This window comes from Engraulis encrasicolus, unplaced genomic scaffold, assembly GCF_034702125.1.
Source record: "Engraulis encrasicolus isolate BLACKSEA-1 unplaced genomic scaffold, IST_EnEncr_1.0 scaffold_124_np1212, whole genome shotgun sequence".
NCBI lineage: Eukaryota > Metazoa > Chordata > Actinopteri > Clupeiformes > Engraulidae > Engraulis > Engraulis encrasicolus.
Window position 1 is genome coordinate 40,674 of NW_026944735.1, and position 19,497 is coordinate 60,170.

General features: G+C 41.0%; 1 pseudogene; it reads right to left on the bottom strand.

The window, feature by feature from the left end:
* LOC134442203 (NACHT, LRR and PYD domains-containing protein 12-like) overlaps positions 1 to 16,453 on the bottom strand; it is a 43,986-nt pseudogene extending 27,533 nt beyond the window's left edge.
* Positions 16,454 to 19,497: the final 3,044 nt, after the last annotated feature.

The window sequence follows — 19,497 nt, forward strand, 5'->3', positions numbered from 1 at the left end:
ACAATTGCTCTTTGCCCAGGGTCTCAGATTTCCTAGAACCGCCACTGATGTTTGGCGCCCCCTTTGGTGCCTAGTTTTTCCCTGTTTTCCGAAAACCCCAAAATCGGACTTAGGCGGTTTTGGTAGCAAGCCGACGATATATGACATTAAAGTCATAGTAACTCATCTTAACCAGCAATGCAGTTACTGCCTTTTTGCTTTGTAGGGCAGAAATGTCAAAACCAGCCATATTACGGGATTAATAGCATTAGAAGTGCTTAGGGTTTTCTGTTGCCTTAAGACATGTAAAAGTTTTAGGTAAAAAGTTAGGTAAAAGATAAAAACTTGTACATGTCTTAAGGCAAAATAAACCCCTAAGTGTTTAAGTTAAACAGTTAGACACAATGAACTGAATACATAGCATCAGAAGTGGACGAAACTGACATAAAAACCCAGAGGGATCGCGACTACCATGTGTGGAGGGAGCATTTCGAGGATGATGACTAGGCTACAAGAAGAGTTAGGGAGATGGAACACCTGAACGAAACCGTCTAAAGAGGAATGCTGTGTCAAAAAGGCGCATGGCTTTGGAGGTACAGTGAGTCCAATATGTATTTGATCCCTTGCTGATTTTGCCGGTTTTCCCACTAATAAAGACATGATCAGTCTATACATTTATGATAATATGTATTCAAACATGGAGAGGCAGAATATCAAAAAGAAATTCCAGAAAAGAACTTAAAATAATATATTACAATTTATTTGTATTTAATTTAGGCAAATAAGTATTTGACCCCTCTAGCTAAAGAAGATAAAATGCTTTGTGGCAAAGCCCTAGTTGTCTAGCACTGAGGTCAGATGCTTCTTTTAGTTGATGACAATGTTTGTGCATATAGTAGAAAAGATTTGCTCCCATTTTTCTTTGCACATTATCTCTAAAACATTAATAGTTTGTGGCTGTAGCTTGGCAAATGGGAGGTTCAGTTCTCTCCATAGAATTACTATAGGGTTAATATTTGGAGACTTTAATATGCTTCTTATTGAGCCACTCCTTCGTTGCTTTGACTGTATGTTGTGTATTATTGTCATGTTGGGAGATCCAAAAATGGCCCACCCTTCAGTGTAGTGGTGGAGGGAAGGACGTTTGCACTCAGGATTGCACATTACATGTCTCCCTTCATCCATTCGTTGACGATGTGACGTTTTCCTGTGCCTTGGCCAGACAAACACCCTCAAACCATAATAATACCACTTTCATGCATGATGGTGAGGAGGGTGTACTTGGGATCATAGACAGCAGTTCTCTTTCTCAAAACACATTGAATTGTGTTAATGCCAAACAGTTTGATTTTGGTTTCATCTGACTACAGCACCTCCTTATCATATCCTAAACCAGTCTGATGTCCGTTGGCAAACCTCAGGTGGGACTGCACAGGTTCCTTTTGATGTAGAGGTACCGTGTGTGCACTACAGGATTTTAAACCTCTGTGGCATTAAGTATTACCAGTAGTTTTCTCAGTGATTTGGTCCCAGTAGTTTTGATATCATTGCCTAGTTCAGTGGTTCCCAACCTTTTTCTTAAAAGAAAGTTCTGACTATTGTAAGCTTTGGTGACCCAACCACGCGAGCGCCCGCACGAGACGGAGTCACAAGATGCCCTCTGTTTCCTGCGAAAACTAATTTTAGTTATTTTATTCCTCAATTCGTCTTTGGTCAAATATAGAATAAATGTTTAATGTAGCACTTACAATTTATTAGTTAAATGCTTTGTCTTTTATTCAACATGGGCTATATATATTTAAAATGAAACCCCTTAAAATCAAGAGGGCTCCGCGACCCCCTGTGGATCTTTGGTAACCCAGGAGGTGGGTCCCGACCCATAGGTTGGGAACCACTGGCCTAGTTCATCCCGTACAGGTCTAGGGTGCTTTCTTTCTGTTCTCATGATTATGAAATCCCTAAAAAAAAAAATCCTGTATAGAACCCCAGACAGGCTGATGGCTTGTCATTTTGTATTCCTCACATTGTGGAAGAAATGCATCAACAGTTGGGTCATTAATACCCGTCTCTTTCTTGTGGGTTTGCAGCCCATTTAGTCTTTGTTCAGGTCTAAAATCTTGTCCCTGATATCATTTGACCGCTCTTTGGTCTTTCCCATGCTGGTGAGGTAGGAGTGTGACTGATTCACTCATACTATGGACTGATTCTGCTGATTCAATGTGTCTTTTATGCATGTTAGTATGTACAGGTGTGTTTAATTCAGATGACAAGTTGATCGGAAGTGCCCATCTGGTCTGTAGGCCCGGAACTGTTATAAATTGGCAGGGGATCAAATACTTATTTTGCTCGATGAAATGGAAATAAATTAATATATATTCTCTTAAGTTAATTTCTGGATTTTCTTTTTGATATTCTGTCTCTCCATATTAGAATACATATTATCATAACATTTATTGACTGATCATGTCTTTGTTAGTAGGCAAACCAACAAAATCAGCAAGGGATCAAATACTTATTGGACTCACTGTATGTTTGAAGAGAGAGAAACATGTGTAAATGTGTCTGGCTCATGAATCTTGACTGTCTGTGAATCTGTGAAACTGGTTGCAACACCGCGCGTCTTTGCCAGCAAGCACTCTGTTTTGGGAAGGCATACAGGTGCAGTAAATGTAGCCCAGGAGATAAATAAACTGTCAAAACAAACTAGCGCGGGATGGCAAGTGAAATTGTGCGACCTGAGGCATTCGAGGTGGTTGATGTCAAGCATGCTAGAGTAGTTTCAGTGAAGTAGACTCTAATTGACGAGGGCGCGCGGGGTCAGATGGTGGACCATTACGCAACGGAGGAGGGCTGGAGGAATTTTATAAAGTCGTACTAGAAGTGCTCTTACAGATGTAAGTACACCACCAGTGGTGTGTTATTACAAAGTTGAATCCATGTTATATTATACCGTGTTGCAATTACTTTGTAAGAGTAATCTGCCTACCTGTACTCTCCATACAACTCTTCAAATCTGCTGCCTGCACACACGGTAGTCGCGATCCCTCCGGGTTTTTATGTCAGTTTCGTCCCCTTCTAATGCTATTAGCCATTCCCGTAATATGGCTGGTTTAGACAGTGGCAGTCGGTGAAAACGGTCGGGGTTCCAGCTTTTCATTTTACGGCCGCAGCCGGTGTAAGAACCGCGGACCATGTTTAGCCTACCTAGCCACCTGATTGAGTAGCCTGCATCCGGGTCAAGTTGCAACAGTGAGACAACTCTGAAAACACTGGCCAGTGAAAGACTGTGTGGTCCGATGATCTTCTCTGTGCCTCGGTTTGATTGACAAGACCTTTGTCATGAAGTGCGTTTTTGGGGTTGTTTATAGCGGAGAAACATCAGAAAATAATATTTACAAATTGGCCCCGCCGTGATGCATTTTTGTAAGTTTGTAAAAAGCTTAAAATAAGATAACTCCATAACGGCGTGGCATTGCCCGGAATGGCTCATCATTAGATACATTATGTGGCATGGGAAATCGATGGTGTAACTTTCATTTTACGCCGGAACTATCCTTTGACCGTGTCACGGTCTGAAACCCCCTCCATAAATCAGTAATGGTTTAGTCTTAGGCCACACGAATAACATCACGTGATGTCATAACCTCTTTGGCAGGATATGGGAAGACTTTTTGGTAAGTTTTGAGCTCCATCCTTCCATAATTTAATCCATTCTTTTTCATGTTCTCATAGCGGGAAAATTGCCTGTCAACTGTGTTATCAACATATTCATAAGAATCTGAATTAGAAATCACATGTAGAAAAACACAGATAAAGCATACAGATGCATGAATTGATTAACCCTATCGCGCCGGATGCATCATAAATGATGCATCAAATTCAAAGCCCTCTCCACGCTGACACAAAAAAAATCCATCTCAAAAACATCCTGCGTGTCATTTCCAAACGTCCTGCAGTACACAGAAACCGCCACAAGAGAGCAGCGGTCAACAACAAGTTGATCACAGCTCAGCGAAAAATGCAAAAATGGAGTAGAAGCGGTTTCCCTGACCGACGCTGAGATATCGTCAAATTGCAAAAGGTTTGTGTACAAATTTCCGAAATATAACTCTACATCCTTTAATTTGAACACTTGCTTTGTGCAATTAATCAAGGAAGAGTTTATATTTTTACACCGTGTTGCAGAGAGATCGTGCTAAAACTGATGAAACATATAAGCACCATCCGGCGGTGGCAGGAAGTCAGCCATCAATGCATTTGCTCCATAGGGAAACTTACAAAGCATACCACGACGATCGTTTAACAAAACACACAAGTTGTTTTACTTCAAGACAAAGATATTGCCTTAAGAAACAGATTTTACTTGCGATTTTGAAAATGTAATGCAAAATGTTGAAATTATGATCTCGTAAAAATGCATTGAAGTGAATGGAGAAATGGTCCAATTGTAGTAATGGACCCATATATTCAAATTACACATCAAAAATGAATAATGATCTATATTACACTCATAAATAGGTTGTTAAGCATTCGATCAGCTATGTTTTTACATAGATTTAAAAAAATTACCCAACCAGGCTGTGGGAAATGTAAAATATGGTCCTGCTAAAACAAGGATAGGCTTAAAAAATGGCAGGATCTCACTAAATATTTAAAGATAATCCTCAAATTAAATTGTCTGACAACTTTTTTAAATTAAAAAAAGTTGTAAATGCATTAAAAGTCATTTTTCAATGGTCATGAAATTGGAATTTTCATTCATTAAAAGCCTGATGCATCATATATGATGCATTAAATATCTCAGTGACCTTAACAAAATTTTGTTTTTTTTTTTTTTTTTTTTTTTTTACATTTCTTATAAGGGACCAATATTGAAGCAAATTCCAAAACATTAGAATTTTCTCTCATTGCTTTCATGGTTCAGGTTTCACAGGGTTAAGGTGTTGTGGTGGAACTTCTGAGGTCCTCAGTTAGCACAACACCATAAACATGGCTGAAATGTCAACGGTGTTACCGTCAATGGTGTTAACCCTATCGCGCCGGATGCATCATCTATGATGCATCAAATTCAAAGCCCTCTCCACGCTGACACAAAAAAAAATCCATCTCAAAAACATCCTGCGTGTCATTTCCAAACGTCCTGCAGTACGCGGAAACCGCCACAAGAGAGCAGCGGTCAACAACAAGTTGATCACAGCTCGGCGAAAAATGCAAAAATGGAGTAGAAGCGGTTTCCCTGACCGACGCTGAGATATCGACAAATTGCAAAAGGTTTGTGTACAAATTTCCGAAATATCACTCTACCCCTTCTAACAATTTTTAGTTCTACGAAGGTTCCTGGAACACAAGCCCTTGGTTCCAGTTTAGTTCTGGGTACGTCTCCAGAGAGTCATGTTTGGTTATTTTTCCGTTCTCACTTGGTTGGCAGGAAAGTTTAATTTTCGTTCCTAGAATGTTATATGTGTAGTTCCCATTCCATTCCCTTATTGTTCTCTCACCGTCACTTTATTCCTGTTCATGTCATGTTTGTTCCCTTGCCGTTCACATATGGTTCCCTTAACCTTGTTGGTTGCATATTTGGTTCCTTAGACATGCTCCTGATGTTCCCCCAACCTTGTTTATTATTGTGAATGTGTTTTGGTCCTGCCCCACTATCTCTCACCATATTTGAGGTACCCTGATCATGGTACTTAAGCACCTCCCATCCTCCACCATGACTGAAACACCCTGCGCCTGGCATCAGTTTGGCACACTGCTCTCTTAAAATAATGTGTAAAGTTGCTGAAAACATATATATGTCTATATTATATATATCAGTTTATGCTGTTCTGTACTACGTTGTGAAGCGAGAAATATCAGCTGAGCATGTATGAACATAATTTAGTAGGGATTAATACCAAATGTTTTCCTTAATGAAGTGTAAAGATAACCATACCATCTACATCAAGTGCACAATGGAGCAAGCAATGTAACATGTGCTGTTACTGACTAGCTCACAAAGCAAGGCACAAGATGTAGCTAACAAACGCCCTAAGCCAAAAGCGCTGTTAGCTTGCTTGCAAAGCAGGTAAACAAGTTCTATGCTGTGCCATGTTGACCAGCCAGCAGGCAGGCAGGCAGGCAGGCAAATGACTAAAGCACTCTGACAGTCCAGGTTTATATACAGGCTCAAGAGTACCATGTGACCAGATTGATTAGGAGTTTTCAGGTGCAAGCAATTGAATCATGATATACCAGCCCTAAGTAATTAGGTTTGGCCAGGCGCTGATGGACAGATTGGTTGTGAGGGGCCTGCTTGTTACCGGCAAAGGTGTAACAAGTTCTCAAGTTATTTCTTTCACTCACCACATCTTTTGTGTGATGTTGTGTGCACAGCCAAACCTTAGATCAACCCAACCAAGTTGAGTTAAATGAATGAAATGGAATAAAAAAAATAAAAATAGATTGTGTACATGAATAAATCTGGAGGAAATACTGTCACTAATATGTAGACGTATATGATTTAATCGGGTGGACAGTCATCATTGCTTGTGCTCTGAACAACACAGTATAAACAAAGTTGGGGGAACATCAGGAGCACGTCTAGGGAACCAGACGTGACCAGACCTATAATGTCACCATCAAGGTTATGGGAACCATATGGGAACGATGAGGGAACAAACATGAAAAGCAATTAAGGTACGGTGAGAGAACGGCGAGGGAATGGAATGGGAACCACACATATATCGTTCTGGGAACTTAAATTAAACTTTCCTGGCAACCCAGTGAGAACCGAAACAGAACCAAAAATGACGTATCCGAAACGTATCCAGAACCAAACCGGAACCAATGGCTGCTTGGTTTTTACTGTAACCAAAGGGAACGTTTCTAAGTGGTAAATTTTGGTTTGGTAATAACCCCAACCTTTAGAGAACCAAAAGTCAAACGTTCTCTTTACGTTCGCTGTTACTAGGGTCATCCTTTAATTTGAACACTTGCTTTGTGCAATTAATCAAGGAAGAGTTTATATTTTTACACCGTGTTGCAGAGAGATCGTGCTAAAACTGATGAAACATATAAGCACCATCCGGCGGTGGCAGGAAGTCAGCCATCAATGCATTTGCTCCATAGGGAAACTTACAAAGCATACCACGACGATCGTTTAACAAAACACACAAGTTGTTTTACTTCAAGACAAAGATATTGCCTTAAGAAACACGTTTTACTTGCGATTTTGAAAATGTAATGCAAAATGTTGAAATTATGATCTCGTAAAAAATGCATTGAAGTGAATGGAGAAATGGTCCAATTGTAGTAATGGACCCATATATTCAAATTACACATAAAAAATGAATGATGATCTATATTACACTCATAAATAGGTTGTTAAGCATTCGATCAGCTATGTTTTTACATAGATTTAAAAAAATTACCCAACCAGGCTGTGGGAAATATAAAATATGGTCCTGCTAAAACAAGGATAGGCTTAAAAAAATGGCAGGATCTCACTAAATATTTAAAGATAATCCTCAAATTAAATTGTCTGACAACTTTTTTAAATTAAAAAAAAAAGATGCAAATGCATTAAAAGTCATTTTTCAATGGTCATGAAATTGGAATTTTCATTCCCTTTAAAGCCTGATGCATCATATATGATGCATCAAATATCTCAGTGACCTTAACAATTTTTTTTTTTTTTTTTTTTACATTTCTTATAAGGGACCAATATTGAAGCAAATTCCAAAAAAATAGAATTTTCTCTCATTGCTTTCATGGTTCAGGTTTCACAGGGTTAAAATTAGCTATGACAGTCAGGGTTGCCAGATGAGGCTGATGATTTCCAGCCCAAAAAATGTTCAAAACCCGCCTAGAAGCACAAAATCCCGCCCAATTCTATTGATTTCTATGGCAAAAAGTGGGCAGGTTTTTCTGATAAATGCCATTTTTACACGCACACGGCCATCCTAAGCAGCCCGGTTGGGCAGGAACCAGCCTAAACAAAGTATGTTTTTTCCAATTTATCTCCATATTGACAGACAAACAAAATAATTTGTGTTCCTAGGGAGATGGGTTCGTCTGCTCAATGTTTTTTCTCCTAAAAAAGTGCCGACTTGTTCCCCTGCACTGTTGACCGTAACACAGTTGAGTAACACGGTTGACTGTTTTGAAAGTGTTTTTGAGCTATTGATCCCTTATGTGTTTGAAAAATCCTATGAACAGACACTAGGGATTATCTCTGGAGAAGGAAGTCTTGTGTAAGGAGGGTGACTAAATTCAAATCAGACGTTACAGGGATTTATAATGAAAAATGTGTCAGTTTGTATCACAGTGAATCATAAAATCCTACTTATGAAGCTCAACAATCACATTTTCTATATCAGTTGCACAGATTAATGACAACATTATTGCTAAGGGACATAAGCACTTTCAAACGTATATTGTTTCAATTCTGTAATATATATATATATGTTTGAAATGACATAGTATTTGTCCATAACACTGTTGACAAAATAATCAAGCAAATGTTCGCTTTCATTAGAGTATTTATCAAATGATTTAAGATTAAGCTTTTCAATTTGTTTGTTTGGAAACTTAAATATATACACTATGTAAACATCTAGGTCATTTAGTTGAAAAAAATACTGATAATTGACATTTTGCTTTTGCCAAAAGCGTAGGCGAATCGTAGAATCACTCTTGTTCACACCTGCCATTTAAAAACTAATGGGAGTTGGGAGATGAAACTTTCACAATTTGGAGACATCCCATAGAGCTCACTAACAACGCGTCAACTAAACTTCTAGGTGAAAGTGTTGATGTTTTATGACCGAAAAAGCCTCCTACACTCTGATCTGTAGAGTGGCGGAACCTTGGTTCATGAAGGTTCTACCATTGTTTTCAATGGGGACCCAAACTTTCACAAAATCGCCAAAAACGGAAAAACGACAAGGACACAGACACGCTATATCAGTACAAATGATCTCCAAGCCGAGCCGGTCGTTTTAGTGTTTGAACGGTGTCTCTATCTCGAAAGGCCTAGGAGGAGATCCATTTTCTATTTTTACTGCCCTGCACAAGAAAGCAACAAAGCAAGCAAGCAAGCAAGCATAAACGGACTTAAAGATTACTAGAATCGGGCCTTGCTCTGCAAGCCCGCTTAATAATAAACGGACTTAAAGATTACTAGAATCGGGCCTTGCTCTGCAAGCCCGCTTAATAATAACTAAACAGGACTTAGAGATTACTAGAATCGGGCCTTGCTCTGCAAGCCCGCTTAATAATAAACGGACTTAAAGATTACTAGAATCGGGCCTTGCTCTGCAAGCCCGCTTAATAATAACTAAACCGGACTTACAGATTACTAGAATTGGGCCTTGCTCTGCAAGCCCGCTTAATAAACGGACTTAGAGATTACTAGAATCTGGCCTTGCTCTGCAAGCCCGCTTAATAAACGGACTTAGAGATTACTAGAATCAGGCCTTGCTCTGCAAGCCCGCTTAATAATAATAAACTGTACTTAGGGATTACTAAAATTGGGCCTTGCTCTGCAAGCCTGCTTAATAAAGGCACGGTGAGAGAACAGTGAGGGAACGAAATGGGAACCACACATATCCTGTTCTGGGAACGGAAATTAAACTTCCCTGCCAACCAAGTGAGAACCGAAACAGAACCAAAAATGAATGTGCCCGGAACGTACCCAGAACCGAACCGGAACAAATGGCTGTTTGGTTTTTACCTGTAACCAAAGGGCACGTTTTTAGGTGGTAGATTTTGGTTTGTTTACAAACCTATCCTGTAGAGGACCAAAAGGCAAATGTTCTCTTTACGTTCTCTGTTACTAGAGCTGTTTTTCCTAATGGCAGATTTTCATACAGTTTTCACAATACTAACAGGCCATAATAATCAATATGATCTAATTCTGTCATATCTCCTTACAGGTGTGAGTACATTGGTTTCAAAAAGATATGAATACATGTATATATTATGCCACTTTGAAATATCCTTAGAAATGTTGTCAGAAAATTATTTAATTGCACATACACAGTGGACTGCTGTCCAATTGGACTACCTATTGTCCTGCCAAACTTTTCATATTTTGGATTACTGACCAAAAGGTGTTCAGGCCTACATTTTTTGCAATAAAGCAAAGGTGAGTGTGTGTGTGTGTGTGTGTGTGTGTGTGTGTGTGTGTGTGTGGGGGGGGTGTCACTGGTTACAATTGAGTTGAGCAACACACTACACGTAACTACACCTTTCTACTTCACTACTTTATATCACATTATTCTACTAGTACCACATGGCATGGCTTGGCATGGCATGGCTAATCAGTAGAGTTGCCCTACACCTCATTTCAATCTACTAGATAAAACATTAAGGAAATCAGTGCAGCAATAACATGTCACCAACCTTAATGTCTGCAGTCTGCAGTGGGGACTAGACAGTCCTTTAGAAAGAAGCTGAACTCCAGAATCCCCCAGGTCATTGTGACTCAGGTCCAGCTCTATCAGGGAGTTTGGTGACTGTAGAACTGGGGCCAACACCTCAGAGGATTTATCTGTGAGTTTACATCCGTTAAGTCTGTTTGAGAAACACCAGTCAGCACATTGACTGAGTGCTACATTGCACCTTATTAAGACACTTTCTACCTCACTACTTTAAATAAAATTATAAAAATACAGTATTCTTTTCCACCAGTACCACACAACATCTTAATTAGAAGAGTTTCACCCCCTTTCTCAATTAAATCTGAAGAGATAATTCCAGTGATGAGATGTCACCAACCTTAATGACAGCAGTCTGCAGTGGGGACTAGAGAATCCTTTGGAGAGAAGCAGAATACCTTCATTCCCCAGGTCATTGTGACTCAATTCCAACTCTGTCAGGGAGTTTGGTGATTGTAGCATTGGGACCAACACCTCAACGAATTTCTCTGTGAGCCTACAGCCATTAAGTCTGTTTAAGAAACACCAGAATCAGCAAATTATAATGTGACATCAGCACATTTATTGTGGTGATTTTACTTCTATACACCCTGACACATGTGGGTTCTCTTTCAGTCGTTTGTTCGACTGCTCTCCTACAGGTTTACTGAAAACAATCACGAATACTTTTGCCATCCCTGCCGTAGGCAAAAAGGCTGACCTTTTCCCGCCAGGGGCTGTAAAAGGCAGCGCGCACCTATGCACATCCTCTTTCCATCCTTCGATTTCGCGAGACATCACAGATTTACTTCAGCTCCTGTAATCCAGTTTAACTGTCCGTCAAGAACCTTGCCTGGATGGTAACGGTTAAGGATGCTGAATTAGTAAAACTTCGGTCTTCAACTCCTGCACTATCTTCGAAAGCAGCGAATTAGGTAAAAGACTGGACCGAAGACCAGCGTTCTTCTCTGCCGGTCGACCATCTTACCCGTGGGAAGCTAAGCGGGAGCTTAGCGTGACTGGAATAAGAGTAGTCTTCATTCCTGGCCACACTCGCTTATCTGGAGGAAAAGCCACGGCTGTCACTGGTCTAAGGTTACTTTAGCTTTGGGCAGAAATAATAGCTCGTTCAAAAAGTCGAGAATCCCAAGAAAGCCGACCTAAAACCTCGGGAAAGTGGGAGTGAACATTTGGTGACGCAATGTCAGATCGATAATTATCAAGGTTGATCTCAGGCGGAAGTATAGAACAACGAGTTCCCGAGCTTATGTTTTGTGTGACGACACACGCATCATCAACATGGCGCCCATGCATGCAACTGACATGTAAACAGTATCATAAATGCTAAAATATCGTCTTGTAATCACTATCAACAACACCAGTTAATGTCATTCAATTGCAGATGCACATATGACAGCAATGCTGGTCTCTGACTGTTTAATTTAGCTTACTTCAGCTAAAATGATATGTCGTGGGTGTGGAGGCTCAAGTGGAGGTGAAAAAAAGAAAAGAGAACCAAAACAAAACATGCATGATTCACGATTTTTCCGGGATCAGTGGCGTTCATGCGCCAAAGTCCAGAACTCGGTTGTCACATGAGCAGTGTCGTCAGCTGTCTCAAGAGGTCCCGAGATCGTAAAGGCACCATTAGTTCATAGTCTTTTGTCACCGAACTTCGGTTCAGCTTTATGAAACTATTACCTATCCTCACAAGGCTAGCAGTTGGCACTTCATTGTATCCTTAGCCTTGACAGCATACACACCTTTGTCTGCTGCTACTTTCGCCTAACTAACGAATTCAAATACTTGTCCCCTGTGGGTTTTCCGTCGATGGAAACGCCAAGTTTATCCGTTCGTGGTAAGGTTACATTAGCTACCCCGCTAATCAGCTAGCCTTCCTGGGATACCTAGCGAAGCTAACGGAGACAGTGCTAGCTGTGGCTAACTCCCTAATTTTCGCTTCGCCTCTGTAGGGCTTGCACGAGCATCCGCACAGCATTTTACGCAGCCTGTCACTCAAAGGTGTACACAATGGCTGGTCGTAAGGCGTCCCGTAGGAACCTGAGTCTTATCCACTTATGGCCAGATTGCATTAGCTACCAAGCTAATTGGTTAACCTCCCCCTGATGCATGGCTGCCCCTGTCCGAGAGGCTGTGGGCTCGGAACAGTAGATACAGATACTCATGTTGTGTGCTCTTGTCTTATCGGCTCTGTCTTATCCCTCGTCCAAGATGCAGCTGAAGGTGATTCATGTGAACTGTGTCATTGGGATGATTCTCAATCACACTACGGCATGAATGTCCTCACTCAGAGGTCCATATCCCCCGAGGTGTATAACGCCCTACGTGACTGTGTCTCGTCAGCGGCCTCTGACTCTCTGTATAGACCCGTTCAGAGTTGACGACGTCCTCATGAATGCGTGCACATCGTTGACTCAAACACACCAGAGATATTGTAAGGATACGAGAGACTCCACTCTTCTGGGTGGTACTGCACTCTAGGGGGAGTGCAGACTCCATTCAGAAAGAACGGCTGCTGCGCTCTCTCCACAGCAGCCACTAGGAGAACCGCAGGCATGGGTAAAATAGAGAGTGGTGAGTCTGTATGTAATACTGGGTGACAGTGTAGACACTTAAGAGAGAAAAACGGCCATCCTGAAGCGTGTACGTTGATAATAAATAGAGATTCTGAAAAGTACACTTGTTATGCTATTTTGAGAGGGAAGAGGCTGTTTTCACAAGCATAGGGGATGTTTGTTGTTACAAGACATTAAACTGCTGACTGGACTGATGACATTGCCAGGAATGCCCGTGTCTGTGGTGCCCACTGCATATCTGAGGTTAGCGCGTTATCTTATTTCGGAAAAAAACACCTGTAGAGTCTCTGTACAAGTGAACGGAGCATGTACGATTTTGAGGCAGCGGTGCACGCGCAGACAAATTATGTCATACCTGTTTACAAACTCTAAAGGGTTCTATAGGCCGAGAGGTGACTGTCGAAACATTCGGTTCAGCCCTCTCCCTTCTCGCTGCCACTAGTCTGTGAGACAAGGGGCGTATTACAGAAAATGTCCTATCTTAACTTTTGACTTGAGATAAGATTTTATCCAGTTTGGTATTACAGAAACAAATCCTAACTTCTTTTAGGATTCTTATCTTATTTTTGGAAATCCTATCTTATCTTGAGTTAGGAATCCTAAGTAAGCGATCTGAAAATCTTCAATCGACTTTTTATGTCTGTTTCCTGACAACAAATGCACTGCTACCTAGCAATAGTGTGACACGCAAGCTAGAACTCACAAATTTGACTGCTGCTGCATCTCACGGTCTGCATGATACTAAACCAGAGAGGAAGAGAACGTAAATATTTCGCTGAACTTTGTTTGCTCATTTATGTGATATACTTTTAAAATAACGCACTTATTAGTGACGTTCCACTGAACAGATTTCTAATGCAGCACCTGCGCACATCCTCTTTCACCAAGATCCTGAGCTTTCACAAGCGAGAAGGGGGAACGAAAGAGCAGTGTCTCTCCACTCCTTCAGAGAACCAGGGACATATACATGTCCTAATGTTCTCTTTCAGTCACTCCCGAAACACTCCTGATCGAATCACAGATTAAACGGGTACCGGCCGGACGTCTGTCGCGCAGCAAGAGAAGCCCAGGAATAAGTGGAGCCGGTAGGGCACAGCCAGTGGGCCTCAGACATGTGGCATGGGGTCCTGACCCCCTGACTGACGTCCGCTCAGCCTTGAACGAGCCACACTGATAGACCCCACAGTTATGCATGCTCTACGGGCCTGAGAGAGCAGGTCCCTCCTCAAGGGAAGCTCCCACGGCTCACCCACAAGCAGGCTGGTAATCTCCGCCAACCAGGGATGCCAGCCCCAACAGGGGGCAACCAAGAGCAGAGACCGGAGTTCTAGACGCACCTTGTGCAGAACCGCCAATAAAAGGGCTACCGGGGTAAAGGCGTACAACATCCCGCTGAAGTGCCCATGGCTGAGTCGCACGGGTCTTAAGAGGAAAGCCTTGCCGAAGTGGTCCCAACGACTGTAAAGGAGATGCTCGTGCAAATCCAACAGTGACAAGGCGAAATTCGGAGATTAGCTGCAGCTAGCAATATTAATGAATGCACAGACTAGCAATGTTATTAACACCCTCGCCCTCGCCCCATCTATGAATTAACTGGGCTTCTGTGGTGGACCTTGGAGCACCACAAATCTTCCCAAATCTTTCATCTGATATATGGTTAGTGTGTGTGTGTGGGGTGGGGGGAGGGGTAAAACTGAAACTCACCTTGCCTTCCTGAAACACCTCATGGCTGGGAGCAGTCTCCTGCGTCCCTCATCCGATGTGTTGTAGCTCTTTAGGTCAAACTCATCCAGCACCTCCTCAGACATTAGAAGCATGTGGGCCAATGCTGAACAGTGAACTGGAGACAACTGTTGTTCAGACTTGTTTGATGATGACATGTATTTCTGAATTTCTTTGTGCATGGACTGATCATGCATTTCAAATAAACAGTGGAAAAGATTGATGCATCTTTCAGGACAGAGGTCTGCACTGTTTTGATCCTTGATGTACTGGCACGTTTTCTTGATGCTCTTTGAGGTGTTGTATTTGTGTTTCAGAAGACCATGAAGATGTTTGTGATTTCCCTCCAGAGAGATGCCCATGAGGAATCGAAGGAAAAGATCAAGGTGCCCATTTAGGCTATTCAAAGCCTTATCCACTACTCCCATCAACAACACATGGAGAAGCTTTCTATCATAACAATAATATTGGTTTTCACTGACGAGAGACGACAGGGCCTTGTGGTTTCCTGTCATGTAAGACTGAAACACATGGAGAGCTGCCAGAAACTCCTGAATGCTCAGGTGTACAAAGCAATAGACCTTCCTCTGCTGAAACACAGATTCTTCTTTGAAGATCTCAGTGCACATGCCAGAATATGCACAGGCATCACTCACATCAATGCCACACTCTCTCAGGTCTTCCTCATAGAACATGAGGTTGCCACTCTCTAAATTCTTGAAAGCCAGTTCTGCCAGCTTGAGCAGGAGTCTTTCTTTAAATGCTCTTTTTTGATATTTTTCATCTCTTCCTGTCTGTCTGAATGAGTAGGAAGTGTATGAACATCTCAGTCAAAGTTTTTGGGATGTTTTTCATGTTTTGCTTGTTTTTCAGCATCTGCTGAAGCACTATGGCTGCAATCCAACAGAAGACTGGGATGTGACATATGATGTACAGACTCCTTGATGCTTTGATGTGGGATATGATTCTGCGGGACAGACTCTCATCACTGCTTCTCTTCCTGAAGTATTCTTCCTTCTGTAGGTTAGTGAACCCTCGTACTTCTGTCACCCGGTTGATGTACTGTTGAGGAATTTGATTGGCTGCTGCTGGTCTTGACGTTATCCAGATAAGTGCAGAGGGAAGCAGAGTTCCCTGGATGAGGCTTGATATCAGAACATCCACTGATGTTGTTTCAAGCATATCACAGCACTTCTGTTCAAAATTCAGCTTCAGACGACTTTCATCTAAACCATCAAAAATGAACAGAATCTGACAGTCTTTATATTCTTCCCCATCCTTCAATTCTTGCAGCTCAGGGTGGAAATCCAGCAGGAGCTTCTGAAGACTATACTGATCATTCCTGCTCAAATTCAGTCCACGGAAAGGAAGTGGAAAGATGAAGTCCACATTCTGATTGGCTAGTCCATCTGTCCAGTCAAGAATGAACTTCTGAACGGAGACAGTTTTTCCGATGCCAGCAACACCTTTGGTCATCACAGTCCTGATGTCTCTCTCCTGTCCAGGTAGGGGCTTGAATATGTCATTGCATTTGATTGGTCTGTCTTCTGTGGTTTGTTGTCTAGATGCTGACTCTATCTGCCAAACCTCATGCTCTTTATTGACCCCTTCGCTCTCTCCCTCTGTGATGTAGAGCTCTGTGTATGTCTCATTGAGGAGTGTCTTATCTCCAGGTGTGAGTGTGCCTTCAGATATTCTCTCAAATCTCTTCCTCATGCTGGCTTTATGAGAGTCAAAAACTCTCCGTAGGTTCTCTTCATCTGCTTGACAAAAGAGAAAACGCAGACCTGTGTTAAAGGAATAGGTCGTTATTTGGCATGTGGGGCCGTATAGTGCAGCAAATACCTCAAACAATCTTTCACTTGGTGATACAAGCATCAAATTTGGTTCAGAGGTGCTTCAGACCCTACTCTTTTAGAAAAGGTCGCTATCCAGGTGAAAAAACAAAATGGCGGCCATTTTCCAAGATGGCCGCCATGCAGACTGAAACAACTGTTCAAATGGTGATACAAGCACTGGAATTGCCATAGACTCCTTAGGCACACTTCTTTTGAAAAGGCATGCAGGTCACTTGAAATCCAAGATGGCCGTCCATTTTCCTAGATGGCCACCATACATATTAGTGGAGTCGGTTACGGGACAAAAAGAGCATTACCGTTACGGAGCTGACACAAGCGTGAAATTTTGAATGATGCTGCCTTAGGACCCCCTCAATGATTTAAGCCCAGGAGCCCAAGTGAAATGCTCAATTTTCATATCAATCAAGTGAATAATACATGTACATATCATGTGTCAGCTTGGATTATCTACCTCTATAAGGTCATTACAAAATAAAATATATAATGATTTGTGGTCAGATATGTACTGTATATCTCAAGTCCTAAGTGTACTGTGGAGTGATAGGGGCCTTTATGCTTGGGAAATTATGAATAATCAATGTGCAATACACCATACACCATTAGCAAAATGGTTTTCTGGTCTACTTTGTGCTTAAACTTAGATGACATGTTGGCTACCTAACAACTTAATTTATTGATTGCTTGTTATTTTTTATGTGTGCGTGTGGTCCTTTGTTTAAAACTAACTAACTTACTTTTTTTTTCCTGTTTTCTGAGACCGTATGGACTTATGAAACTTTGCCACAGAAAACAATGTCCTATGGTGTGACATCATATTTTTGGTTAATTCTGTGGATAATTATCTATTGTTGAAGCTCCAGTTGTACATAAATTGTGACTTTAGACCCTTAAGAAGCCAATGGCAAGGGTGGATTTTAGGTTTTTCTCTCAGATTTCATCAATCAATCAATTACGTTTTGCTACCACAAGATATACAGTGAGGAGAATAAGTATTTGATCCCTTGCTGATTTTGTTAGTTTGCCCACTAATAAAGACATGATCATTCTATAATGTCAATGATAAAATGTATTATAATATAGAGAGACAGAATATCAAAAAGAAAATCCAGAAAATAACTTTGAAGAATATATTTTAATTGATTTGTATTCCATTGAGGAGAATAAGTATTTGACCCCTCTAGTCAAAAAAGACAAAATACTTGGTGGCAAAGCCCTTGTTTTCACATACAGAGGTCAGATGTTTCTTTCAGTTAATGACAATGTTTGTGGGTATATTAGAAAGGATTTTTGTCCACTTTTCTTTGCCGATCATCTCTAAATCACTTAAGTTGTATGACTGTAGCTTGCCAAATGGGAACTTCTGTTCCCTTCACAGGATTATTATAGGGTTAATGTTTGGAAACTGTCTAGGCCACTTCATGACCTTAATGTGCCTCTGCTTCAGCTATTCCTTAGTGCTTGGGCTGTATGTTATGGATTATTATCATTTTGGGAAGCTAATCCATGACCCACCTTCAGTCTAGTGGTGGTGGGAAAGAGGTTGGCATGCAGCATTGTACGTTTACATGTCTCCCTCCATCCATTTCTTGACGATGTGAAGTTGTCCTGTGTCTTGGCCAGACAAACAACCTCAAAACATAATGTTACCACTTTCATTTATGATGCTGGAGAAGGTGTTGTTCTTGGGATCATAGGCAGCATTTCTCTTCCTCCAAACACATAGAGTTGTGTTAATGCCCAACAGTTTGATTTTGGTGTTATCTGATTCCAGCACCTCAAATCATATCCTAATCCAGTTTGACGTTCATTGGCAAACCTCAAGTGAGCCTGAACAGGTTTCTTCTGAAGTCGGGGTACCATACATGCACTGCAAGATTTTAATCCGCTGTGGTATCAAGTGTTTCCAATAGTTTTCTTAGTGATTGAGGTCCCAGCTGCCGAGATCATTTCCTAGCTCCTCCCATACAGTTTTAAGGTGCTTTATCTCCTTTTTTCTGGTTATTAAATTCCCACAAGGTCAAATCTTGTATAGAACCAGAGACAGGCCTAAGATTGATGATTGATGATCATTTTGTATGTCCTAAAATTGGGAAGAAATGCACCAACAGTTTGCTCTTTGATATGCAGGAGTCCATTTCAGCCTTATTGAGTTCTAAAATCTTGTCCCTGACATCCTTTGACAGCTTTTTGGTCTGTCCCATGTTGGCGAGTTTAGTTTGATTGATTGACTGATTCTATGGACTGATTCTGCAGATTCAATGTGTCTTTTGTGCAGGTTACTATTAACAGGTGTGTTCAATTCAGATAACAAGTTGATTGGAAGTGCCATTTGATCTGCGGGATCAGAACTCTTAATGGTTGGCAGGGGATCAAATACTTATTTCCCTCAATTAAATATACATCAATTATTATATATTCTTCAGAGTTAATTTCTGGATTTTCTTTTTGATATTCTGTCTCTCCACATTAGAATACATATTATCATTAACATTAAAGACTGATCATGTCTTTATTAGTGGGCAAACCAACAAAATCAGCAAGGGATCAAATACTTATTCTCCTCACTGTATTAGTTTTGTAGTCCTTTGGTGTGACAGCCATAAAATACATTTTGACAATAGTGTATATTTTTCATATTTTTTTCTTATATACAGTATATCACGAAAGTGAATACACTCCTCACAGTTTTGCAGATGTTTGAGTATATCTTTTCATAGGAAAGCATTACAGAAATGTAACTTTGACACAATGATTAGTGACCTTTTAACAACATATTTAACCGCTTAAATTTCTTGTTCACTCAGAAAAAAACAAAATACAGCCATTAATGTTTGAACATGTACTCACAAAAGTGAGTACACCCCAGATTAAAATCCGGTAGAGAAGGGGCTATGTTGGCTCGAATCGTCTCGAAATGAAACGAAATGAAAAGGGATGACA